This window comes from Macrobrachium nipponense, chromosome 28 (genome assembly GCF_015104395.2).
Source record: "Macrobrachium nipponense isolate FS-2020 chromosome 28, ASM1510439v2, whole genome shotgun sequence".
NCBI lineage: Eukaryota > Metazoa > Arthropoda > Malacostraca > Decapoda > Palaemonidae > Macrobrachium > Macrobrachium nipponense.
The window spans coordinates 28112913-28131160 of NC_087217.1; the positions used below are offsets into that span (position 1 = coordinate 28112913).

General features: G+C 35.7%; 1 long non-coding RNA gene across 2 annotated transcripts; it reads left to right on the top strand.

The window, feature by feature from the left end:
• The first annotated feature begins 7441 nt into the window (after positions 1 to 7441).
• On the top strand, positions 7442 to 14052 carry LOC135201617 (uncharacterized). Of its 2 annotated transcripts, XR_010311565.1 has the most exons (6): positions 7506 to 8114; positions 8703 to 8862; positions 9514 to 9607; positions 10663 to 10848; positions 11815 to 11970; positions 13739 to 14052. It is a non-coding gene; the product is annotated as an uncharacterized LOC135201617 (long non-coding RNA). The 2 variants fall into 2 exon arrangements; XR_010311564.1 differs by having other exon boundaries at positions 7442 to 8114; positions 9514 to 10848.
• Positions 14053 to 18248: the final 4196 nt, after the last annotated feature.

Consider the following 18248-nt stretch of genomic DNA (forward strand, 5'->3'; position numbering starts at 1 on the left):
ATAACAAACGACCTAGGTGAAGATGCTCATAAAAATGAAGCAGGCTTCTCTCATGCCCTCCTCCGAGGCTAAAATCACCCTCCCTCCCTCCTCCCTTCCCTCCCTCCCTTGACCAACAAAACTATAAGGCTGTTGAACAAGAGGTTGCCCATAATGGGGTTCGAGAGAGAATACCTCCTTTGAGGTTTATTGAGGTTCACAGGTTCATTAAGCGGCTGGATTGGACGAGTATACAGCCTTTTATGCGCGTCCGAGAGAGATTTCTTGCGGGGCAGAATAAAAGGCGAAGATGATTGACCTTTTTGTTTCTCCCTGCCGTCGCCTGAATGCACGGGCAAGCGATAAAGACCCTTCCGTGGGCGAGAGACTTCTCGGAGGGGTTGCTCGGGCGCGCCCGGGCACACGTTGTTTTTAGACTCGACGGAGATATTCGGCGGGTTTAGGGCGCGATTGGTGGTGGTCGTGAACATCGAATGGGAAAAGTTGTAAGAGGATAGTGCTTATTATTATTTTTTAAATTTTATCTTTATTTTTTTATTTTCTGGAAAAGTGATGGTGGGTGGGTTTAGCAGGCTGGGTTTGATAGGTATTAAGATGGGAGGGAGGGGGGCGGGGTGGCTGGATTCATGATATCCTATGATTTAGCTTTTCTGAATTGCTTTGTCGGTTTCATTTTCAATTTTATAGCTATCATGAGTTCCTTGTTAATTCCAAGTCAACTGAGATTTGGAAAAAGTCTAATTTTTTTTGCAGTATTCATGTCACTACCTTTGCCAAGCGTTCATTTGATTGCATTACATATTCCATATAGTTCATATAATATTATAATACTATATATTATCTATATATATATATATATACATATTATATATATGTGTATTAGATTATATATAATAATATAATTATATATATATATTATATTATTAATTATTATAATATTATAATAATATATTTTAAGTCTCCTTCGCTTGGCGATAGACTTTTTTTTGTGTTCTCCATTACGACTGTCATTCGTAAGTATTTCTGGTTCCTCCCATCTCCTTGGGATATCTTAGTAGAGTGGTTCTTTCTTAACTAAAGGAGATGATTCAAACAGATAAGTTGAACAAAGATAACAAACTTTATTCTGTAACTCCATACTAGGATGATGCAGCTCGGTCGGAAGACCGATATGTTTGATGGTTGGCACGGAACTGCCATTCTAAAGCATCGAGTCGATAGCGGAACATTAGCTATCTCAGCGATTCATATAAAAACATACGTAGTCCGCCGGCTCGGAAGTTACAAGTTTCCGGCGTAGGTTAACAGGTCAACCGCTTCCCATGGAAGTTGTTGTGCAAAGTTATCATAAACATAAAATGTTGACAACGCTCCGAGCTAGACCAGGCTACTGCAGACAGCGCATAGCGTAATCTAGATCTGCTTTTTGGTCACGTAGGACCCTCCTAATGCCATGACCTCAGGTCATGGGTTTTATATTCAGATCCTGTAAATTGAATAAATGTATTTATTACATTAGGCTCGGACTGCTACCTATTCAAGCCTTGAATAAAAAAAAATTACTTTAAACATTGTTTCATAGGAGCGTGCTCGTAACATACGTCTAGGTATAACATAATAAGTGATTAAATGCATAAAAAGGTTCTGTTTACATACCCTTGTTTGACATATTCATAAACAAAGATAAATGCATGGAAAATATAGATCCATGTTTGGTAATAAAAATGATTAGGTACCCCAAAATAATAAAAAGGTAAAAAATCAAAAGATTAACATGTATACATGATTAATATGATAATAGGTAACCTGATTAAGAATAAGGTTACTAAATAATGATGATAGCATGATCATGGATAATTGTTAAAGAGTACGTTGTCTCTTTGTAATAGATAAATATAATTGTACAATGGTATAATAGTATAACTATGTAATTCTGCAGAAATGCAATATATAGGGCTGATATATTTTATTAGGTGCCCGAAAAATACCTTTAGGAATATATTAATGTATAATATTGGGCTATAATGTTTTATTAGGTGCCCGGGAGATACTTAACTGTTCAAATGCAAAGGCGTGAGTCTTTCTTGTCCTACATTTTTGCCAGCATACGGACCGCTTTTCACACAAACACAATTCCAGGACAATTCCCTAGGCACAAACTGAAGTGGCCAGGTTCAGGCGGCCCTAAACTCAAACGACTTGAGTTTAACGGGTACGTCATCTAGACGGGCCAATACGTTCCCTTGCAGATCCTTCTGTTTACGCCTCAGCCTACGCCAAGCAAAGATGTTGACGGCGATAACCAATATGGCCGTCACGCTGAACACGGCTAGCAGAATGTAGTAGCGAAGATTTTCTCCACCTGCATAAGTCGCTGACGCGTGGGTCATCTCAGCCAGTTGCGTCAAACGACGAGCCACCCGCGCGTTGTATATGGAGAGGTAGTGAAGGGATGATTGTAGATGCCCAAGTGTAGTTCGCAAAATACGCCTTCTCACGTATTATCGTGTTGACTCCCTCTGACGGTTGTAGTTTGTAGATGTCCCGTACAACCATCGGCTGCTACGAAGATAGGGGCATGGGCGGTGGTACCATCCGGACACACTACGTCGAATCCGGCTTTATCGTAACGGATCCAGGAACCATTATTCATCCTGTAATTGAATTTATTACCGTAAAAGGGATAAAGTTTCCCCCAGGACAACCTTCGCTTGTATGAGAGAGAGAGCCGTTTAGCACTATGCCTAACTCACATGAATCCGTTGATATAGGATAGAATTCAAAAAGAGTCAGCTGTACAAATTTTATTATTCATGGCTTCTGAACAGTGAGTGAGTTTATCTAAGTCTTTAATGACTGTAAATGATTTCTTATCAGAAGAAATCAGTACATGCCCCGTCAAATTGGAATATTAACTGGATTTGAGTTATTCGTCATGAAAGTAGGAAACGGTGCTATTTTGTATGATTGCCAAGCATCGGAAGAATCAAAAGGAATTGTGATCATAATTCTATAATTTTCAACGCTGACTGATATTAGGCTATAATAGAACTCTACTTTATGGGCGTCTAATAAAGGAATATAACTAGTTTCTCCCGTCCGTTTTCCAAAGTTAACGTCAGATCTTTAATAGGCATGAGGGTGAGGAGATAACACACCCTTTGTTGCTAACGTAATCGCTTCTACGTAATCTTTTGACTTTTCAATAAAATGTGATATTTTCACACGGATATGATCTATTTTCGAACTATAGTAAGCTAATGTAGCCAGCAAATGTTGAACTCCCATGACCTGATCGATATTATTTGAATGTTCATTAACGATACTCATTATTTGATTGATTGAAGATAACTGGCTGCGAAGTTCGGACAAAGCCAATTCGGTTTTGTGTTGCAAAAACTCAATTCTTTTATTTTGATTATTTATCTTAAGGCGATTTGAATTCCTAAGCCTAGATTCGCAACTGATCCTAAGATGTTTAGTCCAGCCAGAATAAGCGGGTTGCGGCGTTCGAGAGTATTGTGCCGCACAGACCACATCAGCAGGTCACGAGCAAGTTCTGCCTCGGCGGTTTTATTTTGTATGTCATAAGACAACATTTCCGCGACGCTTAGTGTTTGAGCTAGCGAAATCTCTGAGTTAGCATGAAAATTACGTTCATGCATTTCCTTAAGCGAAATAGCAAACCTCATCAGGTCATTCTTTAAGTTAAGGACGTCATCTTCAGGCAAGAATATCGCATGCATATCTACTTCTATAACAATATTACTTGACACGATGAATACATCATCTATTCTCTCGATAATCGAGCCATGATTAAATTCTATTTCTTTCGTCCTAGCGCTCTTTCCATACAACAAAGATGTCTGAATACACAATATCACTCCTAACAATAACAGATTCATTTTTGAAACCTGTAAATTGAATAAATGTATTTATACATATATATATATTATATATATATATATATATATATATATATATATATATATATATATATATAAAACGCTGAGATTATGTAAGGTAATGATTATTGAAAGCAGAATCACAATACGGAAGTTAAAACGGATAGGAGTACAAATTCCTATCTAACCTCACTGATCATTTAGCCAGGTGACAGATCACATAGCCACTGGAGCTCTCTCTCTCTCTCTCTCTCTCTCTCTCTCTCTCTCTCTCTCTCTCTCCTCTCACGGATCCCGTCAATTTCAAGCAGGTTAGGGATACATAAATATGATAGATCACACGCAGTGGGTGGCAGAAATCATAATTGAGAGAGAGAGAGAGAGGGGGTTGAGAGAGAGAGAGTACGGTACAGTGACGAGGATTGTCAGCGTTTCCTGTTTAATAATAATAATAATAATAATAATAATAATAATATAATAATAATTGAATATGAATATGATTATGAATAATTCAATATTCTTTATTTTAGGCATATTAAAATACAGAGTACTCTCTCTCTTTCTCTCTCTGTCTCTCTATCTATCTGTTTATCTATCTATCTTTTCATCTGTCTATCTCAATCTTTCTCATTTCTGATATGAGCTGAATTACTTTACTCAAATAGGTATCATGACATACTAAAGAATCTCTCTCTCTCTCTCTCTCTCTCCATATACTCACACATATCTCTCCATCAGGAACACCATAGGTGCTAAAATCCGCTCCCTGAGAAATGGCAGGCCGACGGTAACCCCTTAATTAACCAAAGAGGGAATATCGATAACTGCCGAAATTAATAGGAGGGTGGATCCTACGGGCAGTCCCCCCTTCGGTTATGAAACATGGGGATCCTCCTCCAAGGATGCAAGGAGGTGCCATTAGGGGCAATGGCGTCAGCGGAGTTGGACAGCCCAAAGCCGTAATCAGCAGGGAGGAGGTCGTTAGGATAAGCAAATACGAATTGGTAGTTTGGGTGTGTCGAAGGAGTGGAAAGATGGCGGGGAATAATTGCCTATCTAGAAGTTAGATATGTCTTTTAGAGTAGTTGATGATCTGAAGGATTCACTGAGGCCTTTTTGGGTCACACGAGGTCCCTGTTGGTTGGAAGGACTCCAGAGGTCGACAGCAGACTTCTTATATCTTTTGAGCAGTGACCTGTGTTGGCATAAAGCCTTGTCTAATTGAAAACAATAGGTAACAATCAGCAACAATAATTCAAACTCTTAGTGGTGAGGCTACTATATATATATATATATATATATATATATATATTATATTATATATATATATATATATATATATATATATATATATGTGTGTGTGTGTGTGTGTGTATATATATATATACATATATATTTATATATAAATACATGTATACATGGATTTTTATCACATCACCATAATTCATTTGCATGCATTAAACTATAAATGTCCTATAATATCCAACTCGCTCTACATCGTTGTTGGCCGAGTCGGTAACATTACTGAAGTCCTGATTTCTCCTCTGTCCGCTGGTTCGAATCCACGAGAGGACAAAATTATCATCAACTAAAAAATTCCCCTTCGGTTAACATAAATGAAAATATTTTAATTCCGAGGTAGAGCGAATTGAATATTAAAGGACATTTGTAGCTTAATGCATATAATAGCTCTCTCTCTCTCTCTCTCTCTCTCTCTCTCTCTCTCTCTCTCTCTCTCTCTTTCTCAATAATTTACCACACAGGCAAATCTCGTAGTCTAAGTACAGGTACATAATATTCTGTATAAAAATTCTTTCAGTCTTTTCTGTCCAAAGTCTATCAACATCCGATTCAGGACGTCACGCACGTACATCTCTCTCTCTCTCTCTCTCTCTCTCTCTCCTCTCTCATCTATCGCATCGGTGTTCACACATAGCTGCTGGCATTCTCCCACATCACTCTCACCTGTAAAAGCGGTGTAATTAGCGACAGGTATGATGAGACGGTGGGGTGCATGAGATGAACCTTATGGGGGGCACCTGAAACGACCTTATGTACCCAGCTCATAAAGCCTAAAATACGATGCCTCTGCTAAACTGTTTATCAGGCAAAAATGGCTCTTATGTTGTAGGTCTATAAGGCCGGGGAATAAAAAAGTAAACAAAACGAAACTGCGACGTAAAAATCGTCCTTAAGGAAGTGGTGAATAAACACGATCCATCGCTTCGGGTGAACCTCGCATGCCCATTTAGGAGCGGGTAATGAGTCTAAAAGCATTTGACCCGTTATGAATGACCTTATATGAACAGCGAGACCTCGTACCCCCGAAAAGTGAGATGTCAGCTTTAATTGCCGTCATTAAGAATCGTAACCTGGAAACGTTTCTGTAGGTTATGGTACTTGCAAAATATTTATTTTAGTCTAGAATTGACCTGGAAATGTTTCTCTGGGTTCTAGTACTTGTACAATATCTATTTCAGACTAAAATTCATCTGAAAACGTTTCTCTGGGTTCTGGCACCTGTAAAATATTTGTTTTAGAAAAAAATTGATCTGGAAATTTTTCTGTAGGTTCTAGTACTTGTACAATATTTATTTATTTATTTCAGTCTATAAATCATCTGGAAACGTTTTTCTGGGTTCTAGTACTTGAAAAATATTTGCCTCAGTCTAGAAATCATCTGAAAACGTTTCTCTGGGTGCTGGCACTGTAAAATATTTGATTCAGTCTAGAGTTTCATCTCGAACTATTTCTGTAGAGTCTAGTGCTTGCAAAATATTTGGTTCAGTCTAGAAATGACCAGGAAACGTTCCTCTAGGTTCTAGTACTTGTAAAATATCTATTTCAGTCTAAAATTAATTTGGAAACATTTCCCTGGGTTCTTGTACTTATTAAATATATGTTTCAGTCTAAAATATCATCTGGAAACTTCTCTATGTTCCAGTGCTTATGAAACAATCGTCTGGGCCTTAAAATAATTTTCATAGCTATTTCCATTATGAGAATCAACAATGAATAAACAAAATAAGGCAGACAGAGGGGATTAGGAAACTAGGAAGGGGAAATATGAAAGGAAAATGGATAGTTATTCGTTCAAGTTCTACCTTTAGGCTCTTGGTAAACCATATCATTATGTAAAAGCACTATTTGAATACGCTATCTGGATACACGTGAAAATTTGAAGAAAAAAAATTCAACGATACTGAAGCATATAAACAGACCAGTAAGTAAATCAATGAAAATTAATAGGGAAAAGTAAAGAAATCTATGTATTAGTAATGGCAGAAGTTAGTGAAATATAGATAAAATAATTCTGATATATATATATATATATATATATATATATATATATATATATATAAAGTATATATATGTATATATATATATATATATATATATATATATATATATAATATATATATATATATGTGTGTGTGTGTGTGTGTGTGTTTGTGTGTGTATTAATATACTTTATATGTGTATGTATGTAGTAGGTATGTATGTATATGAAGGGAGAGAGAGAGAGAGAGAGAGAGAGAGAGAGAGAGAGAGAGATAATAGTTCTGGTGGAAAGAGAGGTGGAATACCTAAGGCCATATTCACATATTTTTAACGGGATGGCTCATTTAGATCTGCATAGGCGATGATGGGTGACCCGGACCTACCTCTCTCTCTCTCTCTCTCTCTCTCTCTCTCTCTCTCTCTCTCTCTTTGACGACAGACCCGCATAGGGGCTATTGACTTAAAATTCAAGCTTCCAAGGGATATGAAGGCGTTCATTAGAAAGTAGTAATAGGAGGTAATGAGAAATACAGAAAGAAGTCACTTTTTGAAAAATAAAAAAAAAATAAAAAAAACTTTCGACAGTAAAATACGTTTTTGTAATACGTCAACAGTTAACATAACGAGGAATAGAATTCACAATCACTTGTTTTAGGTATACGAAAGCTATCTAGACAACATAACTTTCGTGGAATTTCGACTTCCAGTCAGTGCTTACGTTACAATGAGAGGTAAGTCATTCTCTTGTAAAAGCTTCAAAATTTCACAGCTTCGTCGCCATCAGCTTAACCATCCTTGACTAGACTCGACAGAAAAATGACAACGGAAGAGGCCGTGGTCCGTTGTCACTGTGCTAATGGACTTTAGCAACTGAAATAGCCGTTTTCGTCTTCAAGCTGCGTCTGGAGACCTCTGTCAAAATATCAGGTTTGATCTATTATTATTGTTTTTTTTTTTTTACATAATTTCTAGTCAGCTGCAGAATTAACTTTAGAATTCGAAAAGATATTCGTGGTATAAGACGTGAGTTTTTCTACTTCCTGTGCTTTTTTATTAATGTATAGCCATAAACAAACCCAAACCCTAAGTAGCAAGCTGTTTATTTATTTATTATTTATTTATTTATTTATTTAATTTTTGGAAACCCTTCTTTTGAATATAATTTTCATTGCTATAGCATTTGAAGCACAACACAAATGCAACATGTATATATGTGAATGTATGTAAATGTATGTATATCTATATTGGTTTTTGCAAACACGTTTATATTATCAATAGAACAATCTTTTAGCCTTGCAAACTGTAGGTATTACTTAAAGGTTTGTGTAGCGTCCCTTCGGCCCCTAGCTGCAACCTCTTTCATTCCTTTTATTGTGCGTCAATCCATATTTTTTCATCTTACTTTCCACCCTCTCCTAACCACTATTTCAACATTATTTTGTGTATTGAATGACCTCATAGGTCCTAACGTTTGCACGTCGGCCTAAATTTCTTATTGCAATTCCCGTTCCAAAGGATGGAGTTCCAAGCAATGAGGAATGACAATTTCTATAGGACCAATCGGATGGTGGAAGAGCTCGGCATTGAGGTTGGCTGCTTAGTGTTCATATTCGTCCTCTCTCTCCTTCTCGTCTCTGAGTTTCTGTATTTGCTCGGCGTGTGGAGACCGCAGCAGGTAAGGCGAAGGAGAAATGAGTGAATGTCGTCATTTAAAAAGGAAAACTCACACACACACACACACACACACACACACACACGAGGCTGTGAGTATTACTAATAGTTTTCACCATAGGTACCACATGGAGGCTGCTAAGTGTGTGTCTGGTAAGTTTGGTGTTCGAAATTTGAACTTCGGTAAGACCTGTGTGTGTGTGTTTGTGTGATTCTTGACTTAGTTCCCTAAATTCATTTTTTTTCTATTTTGCTAAATTTTATATTTAATATAATTTTACAATTCAATTTTTACAATTCTTAAAAATCGGTAAAAAAAATTGTTAAAAATTTAATATTAAAAACTGTTAAAATTTGTTATATTCTATCATAAGTTATATATTAGTCTTAATGGCCTTTTTAATTTATATCTATCAAAGTTTAAAGTGTATAGCAACTGTTTTTATTAAGCACAAAAAATAAAAAATAAATTACATTATTGCTCTCAGGACAAAATATTCTGCCAACTTCATTCAATCAATTAGTAATAGGCTGTGATTTACTTGAGTAGTTAAAGTAAGTAGCTAAATGGTATGCTAGTGGCCAATAACCTTTGGTGCAAGGACGCAAGAGAGAACTCTTCAAATCAGTTAGCTGATAGGCTTTTCTCTTGCAGGAAGTCTTGGTAGTTTTACGGAGACCCAGAAATCGAGGCGGATGAGATAAAGTTCCAGATAAAGTTCCAGATAAGGTCAACGTCGAGAAACAAGGTTAAGGTCAAGAGGTCATTGATATTCCAGTGCCTGAATTTTTTTTTAACCAATGGCAACTTAATTTTTTTAATCCCTTGTTTGTAAACAAGAGATATTGACCTGTTTATATTGACTGCCTTTTTTAAATCCAGAGAATTATGTTTCTGTTCTGGAGCTGAATCCTGAGCTTTAAATGGAATGTGATTTTTTGACATAATTAGTTTTAAATTTAATTCGTTATGAATTTGACTTTTGTTGCAAATGTAATTTGAGTTTTAAATGTAGTTCGTGTTTTCAATGTATTTTGAATGCAAATCCTGTATTCAATTAAATTTTGAGTTTCAAATGTTATGCGTGTTTTAAATACATTTTGAGTCTTCAAAGTCATTTGAATTAAAAATTCAATTCTTGTTTTGAATGAGATTTGAATCTTCAATGTAAAAGTAATTTTTTTAAAATTTCATTTGTGCTTAAAATGAAATTCGTTTTAAACTTAATTCGTGTTTTTAACGTAGTTAGTGCTTTAATAATTTCAAGCTTCTTATTTGTATGACTGTATAATTTACATAATAATTTCGACCTCAATTTGAGGATCTGAACGATTGTGAATGTGCAGAATTTAGTTTATTTTATAATTAGCTTTTAAACCTATTGCATGATGTTGAAATGGCAATGTTTATTTGTCAAATTCTGATGTTTTACTTTTAGAGAGCAGATTGGATTTTCACATAGTGTTATTTTTATCTAGAATTCGAACCCTTTGTGGAACTTTTAAGTTTGCTGTCAAAATAAGAAAAATTATAAAGAATTTGATATTTAGTTTCATATATTGTTTGTCCTTGGTAATACATACGTTTTTATTTTCAGACTAAATACTTTATACAAAAAATAAACCTATTGATTTTAAAAGGTTCTGAAATTTTGCAGTCTAACCTTGTCAATATTTTTTAATTTAACAACTGTCTGTAAGAATAAACTGTTGTATTAGCTTTACAAACCTAATCAGGAATTGCATTTTAACATTTTTATTCTGACTGAACGAAACTCTGCCTGAAAACTCCATTTTTGACAAGGATCCTAGAGTACAGAGGGCTTGAAAGTCTCTATTTCCTTTTAACTTTGCTGTCCTTGACTCCGAGAGGGAATCCAGTGGAAGCCATATTAGAGTTCGCGAAGCTCTGCTCTGGAGTGAATTTCTGACTTGTGGTGTGGAACTGTTGACATTCTTCATTCTGAAGAGTTGAAGACCCCTTTTAATAGTGAGTACAGGTGTCCTGTGTTCGTCTTTTAGGGTCGCGAATCGAATTTTACATAGATTTTGTGATTTTTTTGTTGTTCCTCGTTCGAACAGTGGGGTTTTTACACATTTATTAGATAATATTAATAAGGATTTTCCTTCCTGACTCTTGTTGAAGGTGAATAATTTATCAGATTCTTGTGCTTGATTCAAGTGGATGCAATTATGGCTAAGCTTAAAATCATTTGAATATTTTGAATTAATTTCTTTTGAATACAAACTAAATAATTTGTAAGGTGAGCTTGATTTAGAAGTTTGTGGTTCCAGTCCTGACAATTAGTGAAAGCGTAATGCGTTTGTATTTTTAAAAGGGTTTTGAAACTGAGAAACTTTACTGTTGAGAGCTGACGTTGTTTTTTGTTTCTGTACTTTTTAAGATTCATGCCTAATCTCTAGTTGTTTGGCCGATTTAAGAAAATCTATCTTTGTGGGGTATTAATTTATGCTTAGTTTGGTTGTGCTACTATTTCATTTTTTTTTTTTTTTTTTTGTCAAGATTAATTGACTTACTTTTATTGATAAACGGTATTTCAAGCAACCTTTGTGCCCAGTTCTAACCCAACTTTGGTTTCGATACTATTTCATTTCTAGTGAAAATTAATTTGATTTTTTTTATTGCTTAAACAGTATTTCAAGCAACCTTTGTGTCCAGTTCTAACCCAAACTTGAAAGAGACTTGGGCGTAGCCATGTATGATCATAGTTATCAATTGAATAAATGCTTAGTTTAAAATATTTTTCCAGATGATTATGTTCAGTACTAGTAACTTATAAGTGGCTTTAGTGCGTTGCTGAGGGTTTAAGTAACTATTGGCTGATTTCAATTAACTTGTGACTTGTGGGTTCTGTACGAATTGTACTCTGAGAAGTCTGATTCCAATTACCCTCTGTAATGCAGTCAAGGGTAACACCAGTTTATCTCTTTCCAGGAGATGAATCTCTCGAAATCTACGAAACACGAGGAAATCCGGGGGTTCCTCTGGAGACTGAATGTTGAGGTCATCAAAGCCTACATCGGAGCCTTCATGGCCCTCTGCCTCTGCCTGCTGGTAGTGGAACTGGTCGTCGAGAGACGAAGACAATTTGTAAGTCCGTTTCTTCGTAAATCACTTTTCAGTGTGATCTGTTTCCCATTTGCCTTTCCGAAGATTGTTTTTCCTCGGTGTTTATCCTACGCAGAGGGATTGCTTTTTCGAGCCCTCGATGATTTTCTCGGGTTCTTGGCTTAATTGGCTTACAACAGATTTTTTAGATTGTTCGTTTTGGTTAAGGAATTTTTTTTTTTCATGTTTTGCTGGGAATTGGTTAAAATCTGTTAACAGTGAGGAAACTCTTGATGTGAAAGTGAGTTAACTGTCGTGCAATAAATGCTTTTTTTTAATTGTTAAATAAGATAGCAATTGTTTTTTAACAGTGAGTTAGCTGTTGTACGTTAATTTTTTTTAATTGCTAAATAAGATAGCAATTTTTTTTTACTGTTTACGATTTTTTTTCCTTATATTCATCTTTGTGGTTCCGTGGTTCAAGAATGGTTTTTCATATTTTGTCGGGAGTTGGTTGCCTTATTTGCTAAATAGCAATAGTTTATTACCCAGCATATATATTTTTTTATTATATTTTCCATAACTTATCGGGAATTGTTTTTAAGTATGATGGTGAGAGGGGACATTGTATTGTGAAGCAATGAACTCTGCAATAAAATGTGACCAGATTACTAACAGCTGTTTATTTTTTGTAGCCAAAATTACTAAATGAAATAGCAATATTTCCATATAGTTTTCCCAGAGAATAAATTTCAGGTTAGGCTAAAGCAGAATTGCCAATGTAAGTTTTCTCAAGCCTTCCAGAAACTTATTCAGTTGGCGAGTTGCACTTTATCTCGACTCTTCAGACACTTAAATTTTGAAAATTGAAGGGTAATGAGAAGTGCATGTAACTCCTTTACTAGCCCTGTTAAAAAAAGGATGCAAGGAGTCCTAGCTCTTGAGGGAAGGTAAAGAGAGAAATTCAACCTGGCTTTGTGCCAGCACGGCCTCTTGCTCCTAGAGCAGCCCGGAAAGAGAGGAAAAGTGAGTGGGAAGGATATATGGAACACTTAAAAGATTCTAAGACTGGTTGTATTAATTCTCATAAACCAGAAGTTTTGCATAGAAAGAGGGTGCTTAATAAATTTTGTGTTATTACTGAATATTATACGAAGGCTGAGTCGGCTTTAATATACTTTGCAATCTACGTGCAACAATTTATGCTAGGAAGTCAATTACCTTAACCTTCGTTGTTACTGTGTAATTGGAACTGCATTGTCTAAATGCATTGCAAGTGAGTTAATCAACAAATATAGGCTTTGTTTCCAAAAATTTTATATCTTCATTAAATAATGTTGTTACTCGTGTCCGGTGTAAGCTTCGTTAACGAAAACCTCTTGAGAGGTCTGATACAAAGTTCCAGAAATTCGTAATATACATATGCTCGCAGAACAGTACATACGAACAAACAAACGGCTGGAAAACTTATTTTCACCTGACAGGTGTTTGTAGGCGGAGTCCTACCCTCGAACACCTGTCGGGTGTAAATAACTGTTTTCCAACCGTTTCTATATTCGTACGTTCTGCTCTGCTATCATGCTATATAAAAGTTTCTACTATTTTGCATCAGTGATCTAAAGGTGTTTGATATATAAAATGACATGTAGCGATTATATGCAATTTCCATTAAATATGACTATATATAGGTTCTTTGAAAACTAACTTGAACTTTTTACTTCATACAATCTTATTTTTCTTTTTCATAAATTCTAATTTTTTTATGATTGGTAAATTTGGTCTTTAGCCCAATTTATTCTTTTATTTAAAGACTGCGTTGGACCCTGAGAGACGCCTGTGAATTCGACAAATGAGGAATAATTACCGAGAACTTTATATTTATAATCTTAGACTATAAACTACTAACAAGCAGATGTTTTCGCTCGTGGCATATTATAATTTTCATTTTTAACTTTTGAGTTTTAATGTTGCGCTTGTTTCAGTTCATGTAAATGAAGTTTGAGGAGCCAAATTTTATTTTTTAGTTGAGAAGCCCTGATGATTTCAAAATTGTGTACTTTGAAAAAACAGAAGTATAATGTACAAAATTGTAATTATCTAGTACAATAAACTATGAGATATCCATCGTTTTTTTACTTGATTCTAATTAATATTAAAATTTGAATGACTTGGAATGCAATAAGATATTTACTAAGGAGGAAGTTGGAAACACGAGCATATTTGTTCATGTGAACACTGAAGTTGAAATGAGATTATGGTAGCTGAGGGTGAGTTGGAAACTTTATTTACTGAATAAGGAAGGCAATAATAAACTACTACACTGATGTCGGCAGTCATTGCGTACAAGAATAGTCGAAGCTAAACAACGGAGCTCCTGTTAAAACCATATCAAAATTTCCAAGGAATGCTTTATGAACCGAATCTCAATTTAACGTAAACCTAATATGTCCTCAATGTTTGTAAAAAGTGTCAAATCTTTTCAAAACCAGTTTGTATTTGTTGAACTTGACACGCGTGAAGAGTCTTACCAATCATAGGTAATATTAATTTTGACTATACAGCAGTAAACAGGAATATTGATAAAATCTATGGATATTTTTAAGTCACAGGTACACATGAGGAAATGGAGATTGAATATTCAAAATTTTAAGTTTAACCCAGTCACAATAACTAATAAAACTTGGAAATTTATAATTTTAATATAACCAATAGGCACAAAGATCTGGAATCAAATGAGGGTATCGTCAAAGCTAATAAGAGTATATGAAGCCCATGAGTTAAAAATCAGAGGTTCATTTAATGTTCAACTTTACCTTTAATAAGCAGAGTAAGTTTTCTATATTCTGATAAAAAATTAACTTAGTTAATGTGACAATTACATTGTGGAAATTCAACTTGAAAACTTAAACAATGAACAGGAATTTCAAAAATTCATTTACATCTGACCTCGACTAAGTTTACATGAAGTCCATTTTATTCAGTAATTCAATATAACGAACAATGAGTAACTTGAATATGAAAACCACTTATCAGAAGGCAAATACTGGGAGCAGCCTTGAACATGAGAGATTTAGCAACCGGGTCCACTGTGGTCAAAAATAGATATTAACTCTTATGAAGAATCACGCACGCGAGTTAGTATCATAAATTATCGGGGCCTTATATCAGTATAAAACTGTAAGTATTCAGTTACGTTGCATTTTCGAATGTTAAATTGTTAGTTACGTGACTTTGGTCTAATGCTTCGTCACAGTACTTACTGTCAGAGGTACCATAGTAGATTCACATCAGCGGCGCATTTGACGTCTAGGCCAGTCCCTTACGACACTCCTGATTGGCTGTTGATAAGCCATCACAGGGCTGGAAACTCTGTCTCTCTCGAGAGTTCACATGGGTAGGAGCTACGTTCCATCCCTCCTGAGGGATACTTTTCAAAGACGTAGCCTATCCCTCAGGAGAGATGGAACATACATCCTGCCTATGTGATTGGCGTAACAGCCAATCAGGAGCGTCGGCAGGGACGGGCCTAGACATCAAATGCACGGTTGATGTGAATCTACTATAGTGTGTCAGTCCTAGTCTGTGTAAGGTTAGGTGAAATAAGGTACAATTCCTTGGTATCAAGTTAGGTAAGGTTACACTTTTATTAGGTAGGGCACAGCGCGTCTAATCTCTGTTTCCTTGGATAGAATAAAGTTAGTTTAGACAAAGTAAAGGTTTGTCCACACAAGTGGGCCTGATCGGCGTACTCCGGGGTTGACGGGCAAATTCTGGCGGGCTTACCCGTGAATGTTGTCCACACGGGTGAGGCGATGCAGAGGTGGGAGTGCCCGACGATGCCGGTAGTGTGCTCAGTGTGGTACGATAAACATGGTGCCTACCGCAAAGAAGATATTGTGTAGCATGATAATTGTTTTGTGTGTGATGAAAAAGAAGAAAAAGAGAATATGGCCCCGTCCACACGGCCGAGCTTTGCTCGACGAACTTTGTTCGATGTGACGTCGGAAGCAGAGAAACCGGGGATGAGGTTCTGACTTTTCTCGCTGTTTCTCCGCTTCTGACGTCACATAGGACAAAGTTCGTCGATCAAAGCTCGACCGTGTGGACGGGGACTATGGTGCAAAGAATGGCTCATTAAAAGAAATTTATATGGTTAACGTACGTCTGCCAGGGTCGAAGCTCAAGCCATCGGGCACCACCATGGAGATTTTGCTACAAGACCCATCGGGCAATTTGACGGTTTGCCAGTCAAGTGTGCCCGTTAGAGGGGAGGTCCGCCGTTCAGGCCCGGTCGTGTGGACAGGCCTTAACGCTTTGTCTCCTTAGGTAAAGTCTAGATAGGTTAAGCAGAGTTTGTCCTTGTTAGCCTATGTTAAAGTTAGGTTACACTGATAGGTTAGTTAAGGTCAAGAAAGATAATTTACGGTTAAAGATAGTTAGGTTAGAATGGTCATTGTTTATTTTTCAATAAGATTATTTAATGAGATCAAGCAAAACTAAAAAAAAAACAATAGTAACGCTAATCTAGTTATGGTCAAGTTATGGTCATCTTACAGGAGGTGGTGATAATGAATTTACAGATATTCAAATGGAATAACATAGCACTTTCTGTAAACGAGGTATGAATGAATAAATAGAACGAGATGTAGTACAATTTACAATTTCGAAAAAAAAGCGTCCTAGAGGTTGTAACCTTTACTTACAAATTTACTACGAAAAGTGTAGGGTCAAAGAACATTCTTCCAAAGTACTGTAAGCGTTGCCGACAAAAGTATTTTAAGTATATTGCACAGTAGTATATTAACGTTGAATTTGCGTAGTATATAAAGGTCACGTTGAATTATGAAAGTATCAGATTAGACACTCGTTGAGCAAAAGTTGCAGAAATAAGTATTTTGAGTTATCCATTCATAGTTTTTTTTTCACTAAAATTCAAATGCGTGTCTTTCCTTCACTTAACGAAAGCAGCTGAGGTTTCTCCATATAAAATGAGTGAAGTCTTAAAGTAATGAGGAAGTACAAAGCCACTATATTAGGTCCTTCACTGAAGTCACGATTCACTTCCAGCTATTTCGAGCTCGAAGTCAAAGCGGCGATTTTGTCATCTTGGTTGTCAACAGATACCTTGAAGAAGGCGAATCAGCTCTGTAAACAGAAGAATACTGATAGAAAAACATACACACGCACACGTGAAAGTCCTTCGTCTAACATCATAATTCATCATAATTCATTACCAAAGAGTAATTTCGTGATTCGAAAAAAATTTTGACGTCCCAATTGACTAATGGATGCCTTGAAGAATTATGATGGTAAAATCAAATCTGTTAATAATAATAATAATAATAATAATAATAATAATAATAATAATAATAATAATAATAATAATAATAACTGATGATGATGATGATGATGACGACGACGACGACAAGTCCTTCATATGAAACATCCTAATTAATCCTAATCCTATTTTAGACTAATTTCGTACCTCGAATTCAGTTTCGGCGTATCAGTTGACAATAGGTACCTTAAATCACGAAAGCAAATCAGCTGTGTAAACAGAAGAATACTGACAAAAAAAATGTATATATAAAAAGTCCTTCATCTGACATCATAATTCCCCATAAATCACTCCCAAAGAGTCATTTCGCACCTCGAATTCAATCACGAGAAAACCGATTCGCACCTTCCAGCCACTGACCAAGCCAAGACGACTGGTAATAAGGACCCGTGAGAAAAATTCGTAAGTCCTTCTTCCCTCGAAGAGTTTTTCCCACAGGTAAATCCTTCAATCCTTCCGTTACCTTCCCCGTCAGCCAGGGATTGATTGGAGGATATACACGAAGGATGCTAAGGAATTTCTCTCACGATTAATTGATATTATAAAAAAATATATTAGTCATCGCTTCGATGTTGGCTTACGGATGTAGGTAGCCGCCTTTGTTACCCAAAACAAGAGTTGATCTTGGGTTTTTTTTTATGGTGATCGTCAATTGTCGGTGATTTTTAATTGAATTTGAGTGTTGATCGTCGACGATTTCTATAGCATGTGTAAAATAACCATTTAATTTTATAGAAAGTATATAAAATAGAAATTAGATTTAGAGAATAAGTAAAATAGAATTTATTTTTTTTAGAAAATGTAAACTAAAATTCTATTTTCTTATAGAACCTGTAAAATAAAATTTGTTCTATAGAATGTGTAAAATAACCAATTAATTTTATAGAGTATATCAAATAGAAATTAGATTTAGAGAATAAGTAAAATAGAATTTGTTTATTTTTTTTTTTAGAAAATGTAAACTAAAATTCTATTTTCTTAT